Raw genomic sequence first — 17,272 nt, forward strand, 5'->3', positions numbered from 1 at the left:
TTGGGCAACGCCGCACCCACCATCCAGCCCCCAACCTGTTACAGTCACGCCCACAATAAACTTTCCTTCTACCGCCGCTCAATCGTGCCTACCAGTGGTCACGCCCCATAAGCTGCCTTTTACCTAACCCCGCCCCTTGGCCACACCCCTTCAGGTGAGCGGAGCCTCGCAGAGAGTGATATTCTTGGTTACTCCTCCTTTATTCCCCCGAAGGAAGGGGTGGGGCAGGGCAGAGACGTCCGCGTGTGACTGCGAGTCGCGACGGAGCAGGTGAGAGCCTTCACCAGTCTGAGACTGGGAGTGTGTGTTTGCTACGCCTGGGGAGAGATCGGTCGATTTGATTGCCGCGCTTGTGCACGGAGAGTCTGTTTCCTGCCGGCGTGCAAGCTGCGAGATTTCTTTCACGGGGGGGGGAGGGAGAACTGCTTACTTAACTCTCCTCGGCAGAATTAACTGTGTGGAAGCCTCCTTCGAGCCTGGCTTAGGGTGGGGAAGTAACCTTTGTCCTGGGACCCGAAGAGGAGGTAAGTGGGGGTAACAAGAGGACCGCGCCGTATTTCCGAGAACTAAAACGTGTTACTTCGCTTTCAGATTAGGGGAAGTCATTGCTTTATAACCATGATTCATCTCTCGTGTGATGGGGGAGTTTTTTTTCTTGTGTGCTCGTCTCCTTTTCCTGTTTTACAGTTGAGTTTGATGGGGGGGGGGGGGGGGGGGGGGGGGAGGTGCTCTTGTTATGGGTCCGGTGGAAGGCGAGAATTAGATATTTTTAGAACAGTCTTCCTGTTTCTGTCTTGTGTGCTGGAGGGGTTAGAGAGTCTTTCTTGTGTTTGACACCTTCCCTATGTGTGTGGTTTTTTTTTTTTTTTGGGGGGGGGGAGACTCACTTAATTTTTATAATAGGAGAGTTTTAGTTTTTGGTGCAGGTCTAGTCGATCTCGTGTGTTGGGATAAGGGAGGGAAGTTTCTTTCCTGAGTAGTGAGTCCCCTTGGAAGGTTGGGGACATCCAGTGGCACCGCTGCCTTTGCCCTTGGCTGCTTCTTGGTTAAATAGCGCAACACTTTAAAGCTTCTCTTTTTGTATAAATGACACATTGTCGATTCGGATTGTGCTTTTTGCCGTTCAAGTGACGCAACTCGGGATACTGTAAAAAAAAAAAAAAAAAAAAAAAAAAAAAGGAATTTCCGCTTTTGGCCAAGAATAATCCTAGCAAACAGGGGACAGGCCTGGCCCTCTCGGGACACTTTCTGAACAAAGCTGCCAGAAATAAACCTTGATAGTACAAACCACGGAAATAGACGCATTAAAAACAGTTGGATTTCCAAACAAGCTCCCCAAAAGAACAGTGAGATTACCCTATTTTCCTGCTACTTCAGTTTTATGTACACATGGCACAGTGGTGCTCGAGTGTTTTGCACTGTACTTGGTAAACACAATTATGTGAGAAAGGGTAGGTGTGGGTGAGGGCTACCTTTCTGTCAGGCGAGCATTTCAGGGAAGAGTGGTAATATTTCTATGGTGCTAAGTACCAAAGGAGTAGGATTGTATTGTAGGATTTGATTTCCTTCATAGAGCTGACAGCCATCGCTTTGTCTTGGTACTTGGTTCCGCACATGGCTGTGGATGGTGGTTTGCAGTAGGGGGCAGGATGTTTAATTTCCAACTCCCGAAGTGTGATGTCAAGAGTAAATATTTAGTGGCAGCTATTTGGTTTTCCTTCTGTTACTGGGTAGGTTCATCTAATAATGTCCATACTTAAGGGTCCGTTTACTATGGAGCTTTGCTACCGTGTGTTTCTAAATTAGATCCGTTTCACACCCTTATGTTCTCAAACTATGCACTCAGTGAATCTCACATGCACACTCACAACCACTGCGTCTGTGCTTATACTTTTAATGAGAGGAAAAACCTCGTACTACTGTGGCCCCACTTGGTTACCTGTAACCGAAAAAATAGTTGGCTCACAGTGAAAAAGTAATCATGGGTGAAAAAAACCTCTCATTTATCGATGTGGTGCAATGATCCACTGATATTGTGTCTGTGCTTCGTTGCTCCGTAAATGCTCTGCAAGAGTGAGGGACCCAGGATTTCTCTAATGACTATATTTGATAGAGACATCCTGAAAACCTGCCTCGTTTGTGGCACTCGAGACCTGAACTCCTGCATCCCTGGGTTAAACGTTTATCCCTGGGAAAGAGAGAGGTGGTTATGAAGAGATGAGGTCACCCTACTGCATCAGGAACCTCAGCTAGAGCAAACAAGGTGTCCATGGTCTTTTTAAGTGCAAAAGGTGTCACCCAGAATTAATGGAGCGCACTGCTCAGTAATTGTGGATCTCTCCAGACTAGGTGTTCTCAACCCAGTCCTCAGGACACATCCAGCCAGTCAATTTTTCAGAATATCCACAATGAATGTGTGTAAGAGAAATTTGCATACAACGGAGGTGGTATCTCTTGCATCTTCATTGTGGGTCTCCTGAAACCTATCTGGTCAGGTGTCCTGAAGACTAGGTTGAGAACCTCTGCTCCAGATAGTACCTTTGTTAGAATATTTTTTTTCTTGAAACCCTGACATATCCTGCAAGTTCAGTGTGAACAGGATACAAATTTATTTTGACTTTGTGAGGGTGGTGGCATTTCAAGCACATAAACTACCTTCCTTCAGTCCTCCTAGAAGTTAAAAGTAAAAAAAAAAAAAAAAGGGCAAATACCCCGGCTTTGCCCAGACTTGTATATATTTCTTCCCAAGTCTGAACCGTTTGCAAGTTGCAACATCGCTCTGGGCCTGTAACTTGTGCCTCTTCACTAAAGGCTGGTTTGGAAGCAAAATCAGAAACTGAGATGAGGTGGAGGAAGCCATTGGGTTTTGTTTTGTTTTTGCCATTTTCCTGGGTGAGATGTGGGAAAGCCAACTACTTTGTAAAGGGTCAAGGGACTTGTCCCTGTGAAAATGACACTGTTTAAGCTGGTATTTTTCCATATCACTCGACACCAAAATGCTCTGCCTTTATGTCCCATTATTGGCTCTGTTTGGCCAGGGTTTAGGTGTGCCATTGGCTGGTAGAATTAGAATTAACATGTCATGGGTATTGCATTTAATACACCGCCTTTCTGTGATACAACAAAGGCAGTTTACATATTATATACAAATATGTTCTCTTTCCTTATCTAAGTTTATGTGTATCTAAATTTTCTAGAATAGGTCTACAATTGTTGCTGCAACTGTGCAGCAGTGGCTTTAGGATTTAGATTTAATAAATTGTCTTTTCCAAATCCAAGTTCAAGGTGAGGTTTTGATGTACTCAGGGTAGGTCCCTGATCAAGAGGGCTTACAGTCTGTTAGAACATAAGCCAGTGGTTCCCAAACCTTTTCAGTTCAAGGCACCCTTAGTGTCTGAGAGAGTTTTTGTGGCACCCCCCCCCCCCCGCCACACGGGTCTCTACCGCCCCCCGCTACATATCATGTCCAGTATTTCTCCCTCTCTCTCTCATGCACCGTCTCTCCCTTCCCTCCGCCCCTATGTCCAACATTTCTTTCTCTCTGGCCCCTCTCCATTCAGCATCTTGACCCCCATATACAAGGTTTCACCCCTTCTTTCCCCTGCAACTCATGTCCACTTATGCCCCTCATTCCTCCTGCAGCATCTCGCCTTCTCTGCACCACCCCACCCACAATTCTTCTGAACGGGTCCCTGGCAGCGACAGCGATTCCCACATGGCACCTGTCGCTAACCCAGAAGCCTCCCCTTGGTTTTGTGATTTTTTTTTTTTTTAAACTTGCCATTCTTACAGAGTCAGGATTAATTATACTAGCTTACCTTTATCTCTCTCTGTCAGCTGCATACAGAATCTTTCTCACCGACGGAGGACTGCTGTTTCCTGCCACATGGCTAGGGTAAGCTTAGCTGTAATTGGTCACCGGAGCCTGTCTAATGTCTAAAAGGGCGATTGTGATTTGGAAACAGAGCCTTACTCATTGCTACCCAATCAGGATCACCCTTTTAGGAGCCAGACAGGCTCCATGACCAATCACAGCTGAGCTATGATTGATAGCTTGCCCCAGCAATGCAGATTTCCTAAAACTCCATACAACTTTGTTTAAATATGTTGACATAATTAAGTGATGTCCTGGTGCTTGCCTGTGGACTTCCCATCTGCCCCGCAGCACCCCTGTGAGTTTGCCGCAGGGCACTGTTTGGGAAATGCTGACATAAGTGTCGCTATACTGGGACAGACCAAAGGTCCATCAAGCCCAGTGTTCTGTTTCCAACAGTGGCCAATCCAGGTCACAAGTACCTGGCAAGATCCCAGAACAGTAAATCAGATTTTATGATGCTTGTCCTAGGAATAAGCAGTGGATTTTCCCAAGTCCATTTCAATAATGGCATATGGAACAAACGTATCTGTTGTGATGAAATTTAGCGAGTGTTGAAAAGACCGATTTATATCACACCAAACCAGGACTATTGATGTTCGTTCATCCATCTATCCATACAGAGTCCTGAAGCAGGCCTAGCAGCCAAAATATAACATTTATTTATTTAGATTTTGCTCACACCTTTTTCAGTGGTAGCTCAAGGTGAGTTATATTCAGGTATTCTGGGTATTTCTCTGTCCCAGGAGGGCTCACAATCTTAAGTTTGTACCTGAGGCAGTGGAGGGTTAAGTGACTTGCCCAAGATCACAAGGAGCAGCAGTGGGATTTGAACTGGCCACCTTTGGATTTCAAGACCAGTGCTCTAACCACTAGGCCACTCCTCCACTCGTATTGAGTCCTTATTAATAAATTGTTTTCACTCAAGATTCTGTTCCTCCCGTCTCTGGGTGTTGTGGTCAACCTCCCACTTTTTTTCTTTGGTTTTGGAGTTTTCTGTGAGACCTTTTGCGTTCTATTTCCTTGGTAATTAGGCAGCACCACACACTACCCGGTCACTGCCGGGTTAGCCTGGGAGCCCTAAACATCACCTCATTTGGGTGGTGTTAAATGCTCCCCCCTCCCCGCGCATGACCACTCGCTAAATGAAATCTACGGCAGAGCCGTGCCATTTTTTGGCCTTTTTACTGCAGCTTGGTAAAAGGACCCCCAAAAGCATGAAGCTCCTGAGCCAATATCGATAACAATACCAATTGCAAAGGAAACTCTTTCCCCTTGTTGCCTCAGGGCGGGTGAAGATGGCAAAACCTCTGACTTCTGAAGATTTTAAACGGATGCCCGCATAGTCACCGTATTCCTGAAAGAGTTCCAGTAGGGAGGCCAATGACCTCTGCGGATTGGTTATATGAACGAGCAGATCGTCTGTAAAAATGGCCGCCTTAAAGGTCGGGGCACCTAACCTAATTCCTTCTGATTCTGAGTGAATTTCTCGGACCAAGGGATCCAGAGTAAGAATAAACAGTAGAGGTGAAAAAAGGCAACCCTGCCTTGTTCCCCGCTCTATGGGAAAAGTGTCTGAATGGAACTATTAACCATAATCATGGCCCTCGGTGACACACAAAGAGCCTGGATCATAGGAAGAAAGTGACCCATGATACAGAAAGTCCCAGTGTACTCTAGTTTTGAAACTGAAAAGGCATTCAATAATCAATAAGGAAGGACTTCCCGTATGCTGTCTATATATTCCAAAACTGTAAGTATCCTCCTATGGTTTTTAGAGAGAGTTCTACCTTTTACAAAGTCCACCTGCAAGTCATGAATCTCTGAAGGCAGGATTTTCGCCAGTCGATTCACCACTTTAGCCATGAGTTTAACCCCATAATTAAGAAGCGATATTGGGTGGTATTATTCTGGTATCTCAGGATCCTGGCCTGGTTTTGGCAAGACAATAATTTGAGCTTTGTTAAGATATGTAGCTATCAATTTCATGCCCACCACCTTATTAAACATGTTAGTCAAAATATCTCTTGTGTCTTCACTTAAGAGTTTATAACATTCTGCATGGAAACCATCTGAGCCCGGTGACTCTTCAAGTGCGCTCTGTTTAATGACTCATTCCACCTCCCCAGTTGTAATAGGGGCATCTAGTAAAGCTCTGTCTTCAGGTGCAATTTGCGGTAGATCAAAGCTATCTAAATAAAGCTGACTAGGTAGTGAGGGAGGGGGGCATAGAGCTTAGTGTAATAATCATGGGAAATGGCACCTGTTTCCTTGTCAGCGTGCCATCTCGCTCCCCTGTTATTTTTCAGAGTTAAAATCTTTTTGGGCCCAGTGAATTCCAGAGTTTAATTTACACTTTGAGTGAATAAATATTTTCTCTGGTTTGTTTTATTTATTTATTAGGATTTATTTACTGCCTTTTTGAAGGAATTCTCTCAAGGCGGTGTACAGTAAGAATAGATCAAGCATGAGCAATAGACAATTACAGCAGTAAAAATATTTTAAAAACAATACAAAGTATGGCATGGTATACTATTTACAATGTCAACACAATGCGTAATAGAACATTATAGGTGATAGCGAAGGGTAAAGCAAAGATGTAACATATAGAAGGGTAAGAAAGTAGGAAGAGTTAGAAAGTAAGGTGATTGATTTAAAGAAAGTTGCACATGAGAAATGTGCACATAGAAATGGTTAAATTTTTTAAATTTACTACTTTGTAGCTTCATCACGTGCCCCCTCCTCCTGGTATTTTTGGAAAGCGCAAACAAGCGATTTTACTTCTACCCATTTCACTCCAATCGGCATTTTATAGACCTCTATCATATCTCCTCTCAGCCATCTCTTCTCCAAGCTGGAGAGCCCTAGTTGCTTTGGTCATTTCTCATATCATTTTCGTTGGCCCTTGTCTATACCTTTTTCAATTCCACTATATATTTTTTGAGAAGCAGAATTACACAGTATTAAACATTTTCATTTTTATTTCTTTCTTAATAATTCCTAACGTTCTATTTGTTTTCTTAGCTGTCACAGTACACTGAGTAGAGCATTTCAACATATCAGCAACACCTAGATCCTTTTCCTGGGCAGTGATTCCTAATGTGGAACCTTGTATCACGTAGCTATAGTTCGGGTTCCTCTTTCCCACATGCATCATCTGCCATTTGGGTGCCCAGTCTCCCAGTCTTGTAAGATCCTCTTGCAATTTTTCACAATCCTCTTGCGATTTAACAACTTTGAATAACGTTGTCATCAGCAGATTTAATGAATCCCATCTCTAGATTATTTATAGATATTTGAAAAAGCAGTGGTCCCAGCACAGACCCCTGGGGAACCCCACTATCTAGCCTTGCCCATTGAGAATAGTGACCATTTAACCTTACTCTGTTTTCTATCTTTTAACCAGTTTTTAATCCACAATAGGACATTGCCTCCTATTCCATGACTCTCCAATTTCCTCTGGAGTCTTTCCCGAGGTACTTAGTCAAATGCCTTTTGAAAATCCAGATACACAATATTGACCGGCTCACCTTTATCCGCATGTTTGTTCACCCCCTTCAAAGAAATATAATAAATTTGGTGAGGCAAGTTTTCCCTAGACTAAATCCATGTTTGCTTTGTCTCATTAGTCCATGCTTATGTATATGCTCTGTAATTTTGTTTTTTTTATAATAGTCTCTACCATTTTTCCTGGCACCAGTCTATAATTTCAAATATCACCTCTGGAACTCTTTTAAAAAATGGCATTATTGGCCACCCTTCAATCTTCCTGTACCATGCTTGATTTTGAAGATAAATTACATATTACTAACAGTAGCTCTGCAAGTTCAATTTTCAGTTCTGTCAGAACTCTGGGATGTATACCATCCTGTCCAGGTGATTTACTACTCTTCAATTTGTCAAATTGCTCCATTACATCTTCCAGGTTTACAGAGATTTATTTTCTCTGACTGATCAGCATTGAATACCTTTTCTGGCACCGGTATCCCTCTAGCATATTTCTCAGTGAACTGAAACAAAGAATTCATTTAATCTCTCTGCAATGGTCATCTTCCCCGAGTTCCTCTCTTATCCCTCGGTCATCTAGCAGGCCAACTGATTTCTTTACCTGCTTCTTGCTTCTAAGCTTGTAATGGACATATAAAGGTGTATTTTCAAAGCACTTAGACTTACAAAGTTCCATAGGTTACTAGGTCTAGAATTGTTTCCCCTCTTGTTGGTTCCTGGACCAAACTGTTCCATTAAAGTCTAAACTGAGGCTTCCTATGCCTATTAGCTGTGCTGTATAGTAACTGTAAAATAGCCTCCTTAAATGCTAGCCTATGGAACTATAACTATATGCTAAGAACAACTATTCCTTAAAACTCCTTTGCAAAGTGAACAGAGTAACTTTTAACTTCCTGAGTTTACCTATTTAATTCTAAGTCTACTTTTTCCCAAGTTTAATTACCCGACCCCTGCAAATTTTTGCCAATGAAGATTTTTCCCTCTCTGGAAGTCTTCTCACAGCACCTCTTCTGTACCAGATCTTCAGCCCCCCCCCCCCCCCCCAAAACCTGTGTCGGGGGGACCGGAGGTCTGCCGGACCCCCCCTCCCCTGTCACTGGGGGGGGGGGGGGGGGGTTGGTTCGAGGTTCCTGCGGGAGGGGGGGCTGCTGCATTGGGGGGGGGGGGGAATGGGGGCCTGCTAGCATGCAAATTCATGCTGGACAGGGCTCACCATTCCTCCCCAGGGGTCTGCAAACCCTAACGCCAGCTCTGAGCTGGTGTAGGGTTGGCTGCAGCCAGCGAGCCAATCTTTGGCACACTGGTCGCTGATCATTGGGGATGAATAGGTTTAGCATGCATTTGCATGCTTTCTACATTCAGAGCCCGGGAGCGCATTTTTACTCGTTCAGGGGCTCTGATCATGGGGCAGTAGCAAACGCAGGCGCTAGTATGGCGCTAACAGCCTCTAGCACCTGCGTTTGCATCTGATATCCTTTCCTTCAGCATCGGTTCCATTACTTTTCCAATAACCGAAGTGAGGCTTACCAGCCTGTAGTTTCCAGCTTCTTCCCTATCACCACTTTTGTGAAGAGGGACCATATCTGCCGTTCTCCAATCCCACGGAACCTCTCCAGCCTCCAAGGATTTATTAAACAAATCTTTAAGAGAACCCGCCAGAACCTCTCTGAGCTCCTTCAACATCCTGGGGTGGATCCCGTCCGGTCCCATGGCTTTGTCCACCTTTAGCTTTTCAAGTTGTTCATACAAACTCTCTTCCGTGAATGGTGCTATATCCACTCCATTCTCATTTGTACTTTTGCCAGTCCATCGCGGTCCTTCTCCAGGATTTTCTGCTGTGATAACAGAACAAAAGTATCTATTTAGCAAATTTGCTTTTTCGTCATCATCATTATTTACATAGCGGTTCGCATCATCTTTCAGTCTCACAATTCCCTTTTTACTCTTCCTCCGTTCACTAATATACATGAATAAATTTTTGTCACCCCTCCTTACATTTCTAGCCATTTTTTCTTCCGCTTGCGCCAGACGTATCTCTCTTCCCTTCCTTGATCATCACACATTACTAACTGTATCTGGTATCATGAAATGACAATGTTAACAAATCTACGTAAGCCACATTGAGCCTGCAAATAGGTGGGGGAATGTGGGATACAAATGCAATAAAATAAAAATAAATCATCGGCCCACGAGTCCCTCCTGGGACTTTGAATATCGCCTCTGTAGCACCTCCAGTTGGTCTGGGGTGTGGAAAACGTGACTCAGGGATCAAACTGCTATGTGCAACTTTGCCACTGAGCCACCAGCTCAGCCATCGTTCCTCTTTTTATGTTTTAAATAACATCTTATTTTCAGACAGAGGAAATCGATGAACACAAATATGACGAGCAGAAAGATGAGGGCTTAAAACACTCAACCTTCCAGATATCAATACGTGTTAAACTTTAAATAAAGATGAGTAATGCATTTCTGCGTTTACACAAAGAGAGGCCCCCATCTTGTACATATCAAATAGCGAGTCATTGTTCCCAAACCATCAGATAGCCTTTGATCAATTTATACAGCAGGGAAAAACGTTTTAGAGAATGATAGATATTTACTCCATATGGAATTTTTACTTTATCGTTCTCTTTTCTGCACATTCCAAAGCTATGGTGGTTATGTTTGACCATGTTAAATGCACAAAAAATTATCTTTTTAAAGCTGGGTGCACACTTGCATAAAATTCTCCCATTTGTTTGAAATTCTACATACCCTGTTTCCCTGAAAGTAAGACATCCCCCAAAAATAAGACCTAGTAGAGGTTTTCGTGAATTGGTAGATATAAGGCCTCCCCCGAAAGTAAGACCTAGCAAATTTTTGTTTGAAAGCAGGGATGCCAAGAGCCGGACAAGGCGGCCCCCCCCCCCCCACCTGAGGTCGCCGGGCCCCCCTCCACCCACCTCCATCGCTCCCGGAACTAACCTTAAACGCCTCCTTTCACCTTCGCAGCAAGCAGCAGCAGGGCAGACCTCTCCTTCCTTCCGTGTCCCGCCCTCGCGGACATTACGTCAGGCGAGGGCGGGACACGGAAGGAAGGAGTGGCCTGCCCTGCTGCTGCTTGCTGCAAAGGTGAAAGGAGACGTTTAAGGTTAGTTCCGGGAGCGACGGAGGGCGGGCGGGCCAACCCCGATGTTTCCCCAAAAAATAAGACAGCCCCTGAAAATAAGACCTAGCGCATTTTGGGGGGCAAAAATTAATATAAGACAGTGTCTTATTTTCGGGGAATCACGGTATATTGCATAGGATTTCGCAACCTGTAGCCATAAGAGGAAGGAGGCGGCAAGGATGCCCCACAGTCAGAAGAGAAAGTTGCAGGTGGCCAGAAGAAGGGAAAAGTGGCAGTGTGGGCCTTGTGGTTGGGGCTCAAGCCTGGGCAGGCAAAGGAGAAGCAGAGCTGGGAAGTGAGCCTGGGATCAAGGAAAGAGCTCAGGGAGAAGGTGTTTGTCCTTTTGAAGGAGGGGGAGAGTGAGATGGAGGGCAAAAATTAGCTTGAGTGAGGTTTATTGGGGGGGGGAATGGGGCAGGGGGTTAATAGTGAGTTGGTGGGGCATCAAGCCTGGGGCTAGCAAGAACAACTGAGGTGAGAGAGGGAAGAGAGAGATCTGAGGGGGATTGGGGGAAGGCAAGAACAAGCTAGGGGATCAAACATGAAGTAGAAGAGTCAAAGCTGGGGTGGAGGCTGGAGGTTGTATTTTTTTTTTTTTTTTACAGTACCCCTAAGCAAATTTTAAACACACTATTACATTTTGCATCTTTTGAGTAATTTACCATTGTCCTTTATTGCATTTTAAGTTTATTACTCACACAGTGATTTGTGTTGGGTTTTGATAAATTAAGTGTGCAGAATATCCCCAGGAATAACTCATTATTCCTTTTCATTGGGTCAGTGTAAGAACTGGCCATGGATGATACCCGAGACATTCCAGAAATGTGTGTATATCAGGTGTTACATCAGAAGGTCCTTTTTGTGAATTTGAAAATTTAGTGTTAATCCAATAAAATATCGCTAGCGGACTGCTGTGTGCTACCATGCAGAAGGTCCTTGGTTATGATCCTCAGGTTGTGCCTTTGGCACTTCCAGATCAACCCAACACTGGGTGTATGCAGAGGCAGTGTTCACAACCCTTGGGGGTTGGGGGAGGGGGGTGAAGGTCCTTGGTAAAGGGTTTAAGAGTTTGGAAGTTGAATTCTATACCTTAAAGAGATTCCTTAAGAAGTCCTACCTCCGTGTCAGCTCCTGTGCTGCCTTGGAGTACTGCCATGCTGGGAAAGACCAAAGGTCCATCAAAGCCCACCTCTTCAATGTTGCTTTCGGCCCTAACCTTTTTACCTTTCAGGAAATCTTGACTGTACATTTGTCCTTTACATTGTAAGCTCTTTGAGCAGGGACTGTCCTTCTATGTTAAATTTTACAGCGCTGCGTAACCCTAGTAGCGCTTTAGAAATGTTAAATAGTAGTAGGAAGGAGAACCAGCATATGCCTTCCAACCTTGGGCGTGTTGGTGCAGTGAGTGGACTAGGAACAGTGGGATGGTAGGCTGTAAAATCGGGGAAAGTTCCAGGATATTTGATGAAGGCTCATAGCATTGTAACTCTAGGCCCTGTTCCGAATAAATTGGAAGAAAGGGGAGGCATCGAGAACTACTGGGCTACAAACCTCACTTTTAGGCCAGTGAGATTTTATTGGTTTCTCTTTGATGCTGATGAGTGTGCTCATCTGTAAGCCAGGGGCGTATCTGGACTCCGGCGGTACGGGGGGGGGGCAGAGCCAGAGGGAGGGGGCACATTTTAGCCCCCCCCCCTGCCACCCCCCTCCCCACCATTGCCGGACACCCCCCTCCCTTCCCGCTGCCAACCCTCCCTCCCCGCCAGCCGAGATCCGCTTCCTCCTCCGAGTCCTACCTTTAAAATAAGCTGAAATCCAGTTTCAGAGTCTGACTGACGTCATAACGTGCTGCGACGTCAGACTCCGAAACTGGATTTCAGCTATGCACAACAGCAGCAACACGTCGGCCACGCGGGAGGACGAAGATAGAAGAAAGTTAAAGAAGATCTCGGGTCGGCTGGCGGGGGTTGGAGTCCCCCGCCAGCTGAAGAAATATTTTTAAAGGTAGGACTCGGAGGAGGAAGCGGATCTCGGCTGGCGGGGGTTGGGGTCCCCCGCCAGCAAAAGTAAGCAACGGAGGGGAGGGTTGACGGCAGTAGGGGGGCCAGGGCAAAATCTGAGGGGGCCCAGGCCCCTGCTGCCCCACGCAGATACGCCCCTGCTGTAAGCTGTAGACTCTGGAACTAGACTTGAAAAGGCTGTGCGGGCTGCTGCCTTTTTGGTATTTATGATTTCCGAACACTGCTAGCACTGTGAACTGTTTTGTGGGTTGCATGGTAGCATTGCTGTCCAGGTGGCTGGCATTCTTCCTTGCTTTTTGCATTTACACTGTGCCTTGGAGCTGTGGTTATTTGTGTAACCAGTATCCTCTGCACTTGGGTTTTGGGGGCCACTGTGGTTACCTTGCATTAAAGCATAATGGGAATTTTGCTTCCCAGTGCTGTATGCAAATAGGCCGAGTACAAGAAGTGTGCACACCGGACACATACACAACTGTCTTGCGCACAGAAATTTGTATTGGCACGCGTCTGGTCTCATCGAGTTGTATGTGTGATGGACTGTTCTGGGCATAAGATACCAATACTTGTGCACAGGATAGTATTCCAGCATATGTGCGAAATAAATTTGATGCATGCCGATATCCATTTGTCAGTAGTTCATCTCTTGATTCTTTTCATTACATCTCCCCTCAGCTCTGTCTTTTTTTTTTTTAATACCCAGGGCTGGCATTTGAGGGGGAGGTAAACAGGTTAGCTGCCCTGGGCCTCACGGATTCAGGGGCCCCGTGGTCCCTTCCCCTCGCTTTCTCGATCTTTAAAAATTTCCCTTCTCAGAGGGGCCCTGGCGCAGCAGCCATCCTCACAAAAGAGAAGCTTTCCGTCCCTGCTGTGACCTGCCCCCCTCTGATGCAATTTCCTGTTTCTGCCTAGGCAGATCGCAGCAAAGAGGGAAAGCTTTGGGGCTGCCGGAGGCAGCTTGTGAGGATGGCTGTTGAGCCAGGGCCCCTCTGAGAAGGGAAATAAAAAAAATTTGAAAGAAGATTGCAAGGTGGCAAATAGCGAGAACGCACTGTAAATAGGAAGCACTGGTTGCCGTTCCTTCCCTTTGAATCTTGGCTTGTGGAGACACGATCTTGGCTACTGCCGTCTCTTGAGTTGAAAAGTCTCTTTTGAAAAAAGTTTTAAAATCCAACCCTTTTTTTTTTTTTTTTTTTAAATAAGGCATTCCTAGAAAGGTACTTTTAATTTAAAAGAAAAAAGTGTATATATTTTAATGTTGCCTTTTATCATTAGACTAGCCGTTGAGCCCGTAAAAACGGGCTGGTATTGGGATTTTCCTCCCCCCCCCCTGCGAGGTCGCCACCGCTCCCCTCCCCCCCTCGCGAGGTTGCCACCACTCCCCCCTCTTCGGAGTCGCCGCCGCCACCCCTCCACCCGGTCCGGGCCCTCTCTTTGCTTCTGAACTTACACATCCATTTGCCAAACGCAGCAAGAGCAAGGCACATCAGCTGAGCTGCAGTGGGCCCTTCCTTCTCTGCCTGTGGCCCCGCCCTCCTGTGACGTAACGTCAGCGAGGGCGGGACACAGGCAGAGAAGGAAGGGGCAGCTCAGCTGATGTGCGTTGCTGCGTTCGGCGAATGGATGTGTAAGTTCAGAAGGGAAGAGAGGGCCGGGCCGGGTGGAGGGGTGGTGGCGGGGACTCCGAATGAGGGGGAGCGATAGCAACCTCGGCGGCGCAGTTTCCCTCTCTGTCCCGCCCCCCCCCCCCCCCCCCCCCCCCCGGTCATCATGTATTGACGCGGGGACAGGACAGAGAGGGAAGTCCCTACTGCGCATTTGCGAGTGAGTCGGTCACTCGCCATTTATGTGTGTGTTTGCCTTTATCTCTGTGTAAGATATGTTTTATCTTATTGATGTGTAATTGTTTGGAATTCATTTATACCTTTTACATGTATGGCATGCACTTACAATGCAGATGGGGAGATCAGGGACCCTCTCCTTATGTCTAAAACTGGCCGTGTTTATACCCATGCTCCTTGTGAAAGCCAGAAAAAAAAGTTGTGGGTCCTTCTCCTGGCAATAAAGCAAAGAAACAGGGATGACGCCCTCACTAGCGCTAGCACAGAAGAATAAACTAACCTTTTTACCCCTCCCTAGGGTTGTACTTAAGCCGCTTGTCTTCTCTGCACTTATAGTAGTTATTCTGCACAGTTGCAAAGATTCCTTACTTGAATTTTAATGTTTGCTGGGCGCAAATGTCAATCCGAGGCTTTACACACACGGCTTGTGTTCACAACTCGTTTCTGTGTAGTGTGCATAGCAAATTGTGTGCACAAACTTTGTGTGTAACAGAATACCGTATGTGATGATATTGACTAGTTATGTTTGATTGCATCATTGGTGTCCCTTATTTTTGCTTCCAGCATAGGTTAATTCAGTCCTGGTTTTACTCCATTGCTGTGGAGTGGAGGAGTAGCCTAATGCTTAGAGCAGCAGGCTGGGAACCAGGGAAACCAGGGTTGAAAAATCCCACTGCAGCCCTTTCTGTAGGGCCGCCGAGAGGGGGGGACAGGGGGGACAAAATTCCCCGGGCCCGGACCTCCAGGGGGGCCTGGCGCCGACTCCGTGGGTGGTATGGACAGATGCTCCCTCCCTCCGAATTTCAAAGGCTATCTCCTACCTTGTCCTCGTCGGGGTTGGTTACGGCGACAGCTGCCTGCACGCAGTGAAAAGCCTGCAGGCTCGCGCTTCAGCCTTCCCTTGTTGTCTGTCTCTCAGCTCCGGGACCAGAGCTGAGAGACGGACAACAAGGGAAGGCTGAAGCGCGAGCCTGCAGGCTTTTCACTGCGTGCAGGCAGCTGTCGCCATAACCAACCCCGACGAGGACGAGGTAGGAGAGAGCTTTTGAAATTTGGAGGGACGGCGGGCGGGCCCTGGGAGGGAGGCCTTGGAATTCGGAGCGAGGGAGGGAGGCCTTGGAATTCGGACAGAGGGGAGGGGGGGGAGGCAGTGACCTCGGGGGGGGGGGGGGGGTCCCAGGGGCGGCCTTTTCCCGGGCCCGGCCCAGTCTTTTGGCAGCCCTGTCTTTCTGACCTTGGGCAAGTCACCTAACACACCCTCCTCCAATTGCTTCAGGTACAGACTTAGATTGTGAGCCCTCTGGGGACAGAAAATACACCTACTGTACATGAATGTGTTTCAGATTGAGCCACAGCCGAGGAAAGGTGTGAACTAAATCCCCAAAAAAGCACAGCATGCTGGGAAGTAAGACCAGGACTGGATAAGGTGTGCTAAAAAAATCAGAGCTTATTGGTAGCCTTAACCCATTAGTGCCCAATGTTCCCATATGGCTTATTATGGGAACATTGGGCACTAATGGGTTAATAATCTGCTTACAGCAGCAGGGTAGATGCATAACTGGCTTTGCATTTGTCAGGTTGATCTTGCCTGGGGTTTAGTCCATTGCATGCAGGGACTGGTAGTTCTCGTTTTCCTTTTTCTCTAAGAAAATGGATGGCATAGCAGTTTTGTTTTGTTTTTTTTTTTTTACTCCCATAAGGTTTCCAGCTCAATTGGATCTGGTCTCTTCTGGGATTGTCTCCATGAGTCTTTATTCATAACTACTAGCTGCCCTTTGCTCTCCCAACCGTGACAGTGAGGGTCTTTGACCAAGGACCACGGACACACCAGCTCCCTATGGAGTGTGCACAGTCCAGCAGAGACCTGGCATTTTTAGGAATTGTTCTGGTTATTGGATCACAACTGCGTTCCGTTTTAGAAGAAGCAATTGACTTTGATGGTCTGTGATCATCTTTTCTGCAGCAGATGCTGCATTCCCAGCTGCCCTCGATTCCCTTGCTGGGCTTTCTCAGGGAAGGCAACTGGGAATGTAGGCGTTCCCTCTGCAGCAGCTAAGAGTCCCCAGCATGTGCTAACACTGCATATTCAGAGAGAACTGCGGATACTGTGAGTTTACTAAAGTTTATTTTTTGCCTCCAGAAGATGTGGAGCAGATTCAGAACAATTTGATACGTGCAACCATCCAATCAGCTGTTGACTTAAGCATGGTCTCTGTAAGGGCTTCAGCTGAGAGACTGAGCTACAACATCAGATCTATGTAGATAAGGTCATTGCTGGACGAAGGAATCTCTTATCCTTTTTATTGGTGTATGGCATATATAATAACACTAGTAAGAAATGCCCGTTACGGAAAAAAATGAAACTGGCGCTAGCAAGGTAATTTTCCCCCCACCATCCTCCCTTCCGAGTTCCAGAACCCCCTCCATCCCTCAGTCACTTGGTTGCAAGTTTGTGGTTAAAGTTCGCAGCGCTGTCCACGCTGCTGCCACTGAATGTGTGGGACTCCCCGCTGCTGTCACTGAATCTCTGGAACTCCTGCGTTGTGCGTTCCCAGCCCCGCCCTCTATGTCATCGCGTTTGATGCGGGGGCGGAGGTACACTGACTGCAGGCCTGTCCCGCCCTCTGCATCCTCGCGTTTTGACGTGAGGGCGGAGCTACACTGACTGCAGGCCAAACCGGATATCTCGGGTGCCTCAAGTTTCCGGCTTGAGGCTTCATTGGAACGTTGGAGGTGCCTTTTATATATATAGATAGATAGTAGATGACAGCAGATAAAGACCTGTATGGCCCATCCAGTCTGCCCAACAAGATAAACTCATTATATATGGTATGATGTATACCTGATTGTGATTTGTGTTTGCCATTTTTAGGGCATAGACCGT

General features: G+C 46.5%; 1 protein-coding gene across 2 annotated transcripts in view; it reads left to right on the top strand.

Moving 5' to 3' along the window:
* The first annotated feature begins 212 nt into the window (after positions 1-212).
* The window catches only part of RHBDF2 (rhomboid 5 homolog 2), a 149,097-nt gene continuing 132,037 nt past the window's right edge, over positions 213-17,272 (top strand). Inside the window, exon 1 of one of the 2 annotated variants that reach the window (XM_030208194.1) lies at positions 213-270. The gene's annotated coding sequence lies outside the window, so the exon portion shown is untranslated. Of the gene's footprint in view, positions 271-315; positions 525-17,272 lie in introns of those variants that run through there. The other variant, XM_030208193.1, reaches the window with a different exon arrangement.

The sequence above is a fragment of the Microcaecilia unicolor genome, chromosome 6 (genome assembly GCF_901765095.1).
Source record: "Microcaecilia unicolor chromosome 6, aMicUni1.1, whole genome shotgun sequence".
NCBI classification, from domain to species: Eukaryota; Metazoa; Chordata; class Amphibia; order Gymnophiona; family Siphonopidae; genus Microcaecilia; species Microcaecilia unicolor.